The 8666-nt window shown below is 39.0% G+C and overlaps 1 long non-coding RNA gene across 1 annotated transcript; it reads left to right on the forward strand.

Moving 5' to 3' along the window:
- Nucleotides 1-429: 429 nt before the first annotated feature.
- Nucleotides 430-6921, forward strand: LOC138405332 (uncharacterized). Its single transcript, XR_011239051.1, has 3 exons — nucleotides 430-815; nucleotides 1060-1148; nucleotides 2724-6921. It is a non-coding gene; the product is annotated as an uncharacterized lncRNA (long non-coding RNA).
- Nucleotides 6922-8666: the final 1745 nt, after the last annotated feature.

Genomic DNA, 8666 nt, shown 5'->3' on the forward strand with positions numbered 1-8666 from the left:
AAACAGACATGTATGTGGAGGACTGACCAAATGGTTGACCAAATTGTTCATCTAAAAGGGCAACTTTAAGGTTTACGGTGGTGGCTTAAGAAACTTGAGTTTTATGGCCTTGAGAAACCACAACTTTATGGTATCTCGTATCTCTGATTGGGATCAAACAACTAGGATCTCACGGGGGGGGAGTCATCCACAGAACATGTAAACAAAAGGACAGGATGTCTCCTCCACTGAGTGAAAATACAGAAGGGTAATATATACCTTTGCATGCTTAGTGGGAGGGGGCTGTGAGTTATAAGAACACAGATTCTCCTATGTTCTTTGCTTATTTGTGCATGTCATTCAGGTGATGTGTACCAATGAGTCCATCTGCAGATGCTGAATTAAACTTAAAGAAAGAAGTGTTTGACTTTGTGCTTGTTTCACAGAAACTGCCACCACAGCACCGAGTCCAAACACGGTTGTGGTAAATCATCTTAAACAAAGGTACCTTGCCTGCTACGCCCACTGGGGGCTCTGCATATGTTCCCTGTTTTATCTCAGCACGCTGCTCGGCTAACCAGGGAACATCCAAAGAATGGAGCCTTCAGCGCCAATCATAACTGTGTCCCCATTTGCAACAAATGGGTAAATCATGACAAAGAGTTCCTGACTGAACTCGGAATAAAATGAATTTCTGAAACTATAATAGTTCAACTGAATTGTAGATATCTAATGTTATTTTAATTCTACCATTACCTGTCTTGACATGTACTGTAGATGCTTGAGAGAGTGTCTGAGCCAGGGACAGTAGACATCACTGAGGTTCCATCAATAATGTGAGTATTGAAACGCATGATATTTTACAATATACTGTGAAGTAGATTCTCAGAAAGTTACAGAAATTTGTGGGGAAAAATTGTTTGCAGATGCTATGAATGTCGTGTTAATTTCTGACACTCAGTTCACATTTATAGAGTTGGCTTGTTTTGTCAAGAAATCATCCATGTAAATTAAAAGAACAGGGAACAAATTATTTATCATGTATTGCTATATTTATTTCTTTACCATTTTCACTTTCAGTGTGGCCAGAGGCATTATGTTTTCAGCTTGTCCATCCATCTGTCTGTCCCATTCATGTGAAAGCGATATCTCATGAACAACTACATTATGTAAGTCAAAGGTCGAAAGGTCAAGCTCACTTGACTTTGCATTGTTTTGACTACAAAGGAAATAGCATTACATGTGGCACAAACATTCACTTGGACTCAATGATGACTTGAATAGAATTCAGTTGTCAAAGATCAAATGGCAAGGTCACTAGGACCTCACAAAGCACACTTCTTGCCTTGTAAATGCGATATATCCGAAATGCCTTGAGGGAATTCTTTCACATTTGGCACCAACATTCGCATGACATTGGATTTAATTTTGGTGGCCAAATGTCACAGTGTTCTCACAAAGTATGTTAATATTTTTCCTGAAAATGATATCTAAAGATCAGCTCATGGGAATCTCGTCAAACTTGGTAAAAACAGTAACTTCAACTCAAAGATGAACGATTTTATTCCCTTCGAAGTTAAAGGTCAGAGTAACCTCAAGTCACTGTAAATGTGATATGTTAGGACTGTCAGTAGGGAATTTCATTATATCTGGTATCTTGGAGTCACTGCTTGAGTGAAATTCTTATCAATGTTACATGAGTTGTCTCTTGGATTTTAGCCCTCTACCTGGTCAGGGGCCTAAACAGGGGCCAAAAAGACACGACTCAGAAACTTGTAGGCATTTTACATCTAGGAAAAGTGCCACCAATTGTCCAGCAGGCATGCCTCACAAGGTGCTTCCAACTTGGGTAGTGTGACTGGGTTGGCAGCCTCTTGGTTCTGGAGCTTTTGGGAAAATTAGGATCCCTTTCGGGGCCTTCCCAAGGGCCTAGGAGCCCCATATTTGACCCACTGGTCACGAGGGGCTCTTTCAGCCTGCATTACCCATTTTCACCAAAACCGCAGAGGGGCCCAGGTGACCTTTGGTATCAATTAAGCCAATTTATGAAGTTCCATTTTGACAGCAGTACCTCAAAGTAATGGTTAATATTTACCAGTGTGTTAGGTGAATGTGTATATGTGCTCAGGAAACTATTTGTAATACGGTCTGTTCGTGTAGCGTGAAGTAATATTGATAATTACATGACGACGATTAAGTTAACATAAGGCACATTAATCTCCTGCAATGCTAACTGTGCGCCGTCTGTGGAATAGTAGTACACCGTGGCTGTGGAAAAACTATGTGACTAGTGTTGTTGCAAGCAGGCTATTTTAAATTTATTTTTTCAGAAATATTTGCGTTACTGAGTGAGTGTACTGTTCTAAATTGTGAGTTGCAATATATTATCAGTATATTAGAAGTAAGCCGAGTTAAAGAATATTTTGTGAAATGCTGTATTTGTTTATCTTACATGCTTATGTTTACTTTATTACTGGTATCCAAAGTTGTTTGATGAATGCAAGTGCTAGGTGACAGATAAGACATGTTAAATGTCTGTCTGGATGTACATTGTCTATAGTAATATTTCAGTATAGTCTATTGACGTATGTAATATTTCAGTTCGGTAGATATTCAGCAGTAATTGTACACATTGTGGCATTTGTATTTACAGTAGGTGGTTACCCTGATAATGAGTCATAATACACATGATCTGAGAAAGGTATGTGTCCATTTATCGTTCACTCAAATACTCCCTTTTTCAGGTATTTTACACTATAAAAACAACTTCCGGCTACGGCGACCCGAATGTAGTTGTGCTTCCTGGGTCCCCGGAGGAACCTCTACTGAAAACTTGGGGCCCCTGGGTGGTTTTGGGCTCGAACTGAGGTAGGAGGTAGGTGGAAAAAATTAGATCTCTTGACCTGCAACACCCAGAGCTTTAATAACACATATGGAGCCTTCTGGGGTGAGAGGAGATCCAGTGTGCAAAATGTCAGAGCTCTAGCTGGTCAGGGGTCCAAACTGCGAATCTTTGATATCATCTAGATTTGCCACTGCCTGTTTATATCTTTGAATGACTTCTATTTTTGATATTTTATATTTCAAGTTGAATGCTGTTTGCACCGGGGATAAGAGGGAAACACTGTTTCAATTCTCTATATGTCCTGCACATATGTCATTATTGATCATAAAGTTGACTTGACTTGAACACTGATAAAGTTGATTCAAGATGTTGAATCTTGGAAAAACTGTTGTGATCCGTGTTCAATGACCTCCATCTAGTGGACGGAAAAAACCATTGCACCCACCTAATCAAGTCACAATCCCCATTATTCCTACACTCACAAACCATTAAAAAGCAATGATTTTGAGTGCAAATCCAATGGAAATGCAGTCAGTGGAAACCAAAGACTATTGTTAGCAGAAGTCAAGTGTTTTAGTGTTTCATCTTGGACACTGCCTTTGTTATTTGTCTGTAGCCATGTCCAAACTATTCCACAAAGGGCCGAGTGGCTGAATGTTTTCTTGCCAATTCAAGATGCAACAATTTTTACTGTCAAATACACAGCAGAACACACGTTCCCCTGTGAATTGAAATTCTTGTGCTGTCCTTTCTGGAAAACCAGCCGACCAAAATTGACATTCAAATACAATATTGACATCAAATACAATAAGAATATGAAACATGTTTAAGAGTAAGGTGAAAACAAGGGTAATGAGGTGAATAGGGTGAGGATTTTGCAAAACTGAGCAGTGCAAATGTATGCAATGTAAATGTAAACTGTGCAAGTGGAAATAGTTTAATAATGGAGGCAGCTCTCCTGTGAACCCTGCCTGCGGTGGTAAATGTGAGTGAGTTCTTGATGATTTTTTCTGCTGTCTTCACCACTCTCTGCAGGCGTTTGCGGTCCATAGTAAATGTGCTGTCGTACCACACGTGATGCAGCTGGTCAATATGCTCTCAATGATGCAGCTGTAGAAGTTGCTGAGGATCTTAGGAGTCATCCCAAACTTCCTCAGCCTCCTCAAGAAGTACAGCCGCTGTTGAGCCTTCATGACTAGCTGTGTGGCGTTTAATGTCCAGGTGAGGTCCTCACTGAAGTGGACCCCGAGGTATTTAAAGCTGAAATGATTGAAGCAGCAGCAGCACAACAGACACATATTACTACTATATTGTTATTACTTTGGCTACCCCCACCCCATTTTCAGGGGTGCTCTTTCTGTTGGTGGCAGTGCCTGGCAGCCATGACCTTCGGTCCCTGAGATATTCAGGGAAAAACACTCCCCATTATAAGCGAATGGGATGGTCAGTAGTGAAAGTTTCACCAAGTGTGGAGGCCCAAATCGTTCCTCCAGAATAGTGTTAGGAGCACGTTTCAGGTTATTTGTAGTCGTGGTGGTGGTGGTTTGTAGTGCTGGATTTTTTTGGGAGAGCATCACATTTATATTAGTACTGTAATTCTGTACATACTGCCATATTTATATTCCACTGATAATTCTGTTTATATTTATACCATTCATTCTGTTCATCCCGCCATATCTGCCATATTTATACTCTTGATATGGTCTAGATTTGCCACTGCCTCTTTATATCTTTGAATGACTTCAATTTTTGATATTTTATATTTCATGTTGAATGCTGTTTGCACTGGGGATAAGAGGGAAAAGCTATTTCAATTCTCTGTATTTCCTGCACATATGGCATTATTGATCATAAAGTTGACTTGACTTGAACACTGATAAAGTTGATTCAAGATGTTGAATCTTGGAAAAACTGTTGTGATCCGTGGTCAATGACCTCCATCTAGTGGACGGAAAAAACCATTGCACCCACCTAATCAAGTCACAATCCCCATTATTCCTACACTCACAAACCATTAAAAATCAATGATTTTGAGTGCAAATCCAATGGAAATGCAGTCAGTGGAAACCAAAGACTATTGTTAGCAGAAGTCAAGTGTTTTAGTGTTTCATCTTGGACACTGCCTTTGTTATTTGTCTGTAGCCATGTCCAAACTATTCCATAAAGGGCTGAGTGGCTGAATGTTTTCTTGCCAATTCAAGATTCAACAATTTTTACTGTCCAATACACACGAGAACACACGTTCCCCTGTGAATTGAAATTCTTGTGCTGTCCTTTCTGGAAAACCAGCCGACCAAAATTGACATTCAAATACAATATTGACATCAAATACAATAAGAATATGAAACGTGTTTAAGAGTAAGGTGAAAACAAGGGTAATGAGGTGAATAGGGTGAGGATTTTGCAAAACTGAGCAGTGCAAATGTATGCAATGTAAATGTAAACTGTGCAAGTGGAGATAGTTTAATAATGGAGGCAGCTCTCCTGTGAACCCTGCCTGCGGTGGTAAATGTGAATGAGTTCTTGATGATTTTTTCTGCTGTCTTCACCACTCTCTGCAGGCGTTTGCGGTCCATAGTAAATGTGCTGTCGTACCACACGGTGATGCAGCTGGTCAATATGCTCTCAATGATGCAGCTGTAGAAGTTGCTGAGGATCTTAGGAGTCATCCCAAACTTCCTCAGCCTCCTCAGGAAGTACAGCCGCTGTTGAGCCTTCATGACTAGCTGTGTGGCGGTTAATGTCCAGGTAAAGTCGTCACTGAAGTGGACCTCGAGGTATTTAAAGCTGAAATGATTGAAGCAGCAGCAGCAGCACAACTGACACATATTACTACTATCTCACCAGTTACAGTTAAAGCTGTAAAGTTACCCAGATTAACTTTAGTCAATCCAAACAGTAAAGTGGACAGAATGCATTTTGTTGATTCTACAAATTTTAGCAGGGAGATAACACAATTTCTATGCCAAGATAGAAACAACAATAAGTTTTCACAACTAATATTCAGCAATGAGATGGTCATGATCACCCATGGGCATCATGTAAGAAAACCAAAATACAAATACAAAGTAGAAAAGATAAACCATAGTCTTTTACAAATTTGGGTAAATAACCAAGAATTAAGAATAGCCTTGTCCATGCCTACAATATGAAGAGCCACAGTGAAGGTAGAGGTAATGAGGTAGGATAGTAATCAAAGGAAATATCCTGTTTCAGGGCCATTCTGCACCCATCAATTAAACCTCAAATGAAACCATTTGTTACATTCACAGACTGACATTTCTACAGATAATTACATCTTGATGCCATACAATATAATATGGTTTACGGCAAACAAAAGAGAAGTACTTAAATGTCTCAGAGAAACATTGTCTGAACCATAGACTGTATATAAAGAGGTCTGAACCCAGTTATCTTGCATGGCTTAAGCCTGGCCCCCAGCTTTACTGTGGGGAACCTTGGAGTTACATGAAAACAAGCCTCTGGGACAGCCTTCTTCCACCTACAAAATATGAAAATGAGAAACATCTCGTCTCAAAGAATGCTGAAAAAGTAGTCCATGCATTTGTTACCTGTCGACCGCTTGGGGAATTCTGTGAAAGAATAAAAATGTTGTGGCTTGTTCAGATGTGTTTTACTCACTGCAGAGTGGGGAGAGACATCACACAAGGCGGTACAATTCTTTCTAATGGACAACATTCAGAGTTTAGGTTTTTGTATCATCACTTAAATGGATAGTTCAACGCAAAAAGAAAATTCACTCATTATCTACTCATCTCTTTGCCGATGGAGGGGTCTCTGTGAAAATAAATGTGAATACAACTCCAGGAACTCCTGGACAGGCTAATTTATTATACAATTATGCTCCAATCATTCACTAAGTCATGTGATAAACACCTTCACCACCCCTGCTGATGTGGCATATCTGTATGCATTGGGGGTTCAAGTAAATTGAATTCAAACTGTGATGTGAGAGCTTGTGAATGGTTTGTATTTATATAGCACCTTTCTAGTCTTGATGATCACTCAAAGCACTTTACAATACAGTTTGCAATTCACCCATTCACACACATATTCATACAGTTTTTTTTTCAATGAAGGGCAATTTGGGGTTCAGCATCTTGCCTAGGTATACTTGCTTGTGTGTCTTGTGTTGCAAGATCCTGCTTTGGCTGGAGCTGGGGGCCATCAGTGAAGTAGAGGTAGCTGGCCACTGCCTCATATAATAATAGCCATGCTTATCCTGCCATTCAGATGAGTTTTGATTTCTGTAGCATTAATTTGATCTTGTTTTGGTCTGGAATTCAGTTCCTGTCAACCTTATCAGTTGAATTTCTTTTTTGTTTTAGTTCTTTGAAAATTACTTTTTGTTAGAAAAATCTGATCCATCATGTGTCTTCCCTTATTTAGTGCCAGATGACTCTGATGCGCCAAACCAAGTTATAAATTGCCTGTGAAAATAAAACTGAAAATCTTGTAATGTTCAAGGACAAAAGATTATCGGCAAAGTTGGAGCAGCAAAACAAATCAAAAATAAAGAACCTGGGTGTTACTCAGGACTAGATTTTAATCCACACATAAACAATGTCACAAAGATTGCCTTTTATCATTTAAGAAACATTGCAAGAGTAAGACTGTACCTCACTTTGGAAACTGCCAAAAAGTTGATTCATGCTTTTATACTTTCTCGCCTGGACTACTGTAATGCACTATATTCAGGATTACCGAAAAAATCCATCGATCGCCTACAGCTTTTGCAAAATTCAGCAGCCATGGTTTTAATGAGAAATAGGAAAAGATTCCATATTACTCTTATTTTAGTGTCTTTACACTGGATTCTAGCATCACTGAGGATTGATTTTAAAATTATTTTGCTTGTTTTTAATTCTCTTAATGGTACAGCACCGTCATACATCTCTGACTGTTTATCGGAATATGTTACAAATCATTCCCTCAGGTCGTCTACAGCGGGCTTGCTCAATGTCCCAAAAACAAACTATAAAAGGTTTGGGGAAGCAGCTTTCTCTTGCTATGCTTTCCTATGCTATGCTATCCAAAGGTTTGGAACAAACTCCCACCACACATCAGACAAGCTTCTTCTGTTGATAGTTTTAAGAAACAACTCAAGACCTGTTGCTATGATAATACATTTTAGCTGCATTTTATGTATAAATACATTTATTATTATTATTGTTATGGTCTCAGCCAGCCAGGCCATAACAACATGTAATCAGGAAAGCTGTCTCAAAAGCCATCCTCCTGGGAAAGTAGATACAGTAAACACAAAGATCGATGTCATGAAGAAAAGCAGGAACTTGAAAGGTGCATAAAAATATCAAAAGAAATAGAGAAAACAACAACAATTTTCTTCTACAACTCCCAACATGCACTGAACTGTGCCTGTGGCCCCATATTTTTCTCATATTACTTCATGTAACTAAAGTCCATTGTTTGTGCTTCCATCTATCTATCTCTCTCCCTCTCTCTCCAAATTTCACTACTAATACTACCACCATATTATGATTATGATGATGATGATAAACTGTTATTATTAATAATATAATTGCATCTCAATGTATCACTATTCATTATATTTATATTTTTATGACAACAACAGTCTCTCTCTCTCTCTTCTCTCCCCTCTTATCCACTCATCTCTCCTCTCCTCCATTATTCTCCTCTAGTCAAGGCAGATGGGCGCCCACACTGATTCCAGAAACTTGTTGTAGTCACTCACTCATAGTAAACTCACTTGAATACTACTATAATAATAATAATATTGATACTACTAATACACTTTATTCATATAGCACTTTAAAAAAACGGAAGTGCTTTGAAAAGC

This window comes from Paralichthys olivaceus, chromosome 17 (assembly GCF_024713975.1).
Source record: "Paralichthys olivaceus isolate ysfri-2021 chromosome 17, ASM2471397v2, whole genome shotgun sequence".
NCBI classification, from domain to species: domain Eukaryota; kingdom Metazoa; phylum Chordata; class Actinopteri; order Pleuronectiformes; family Paralichthyidae; genus Paralichthys; species Paralichthys olivaceus.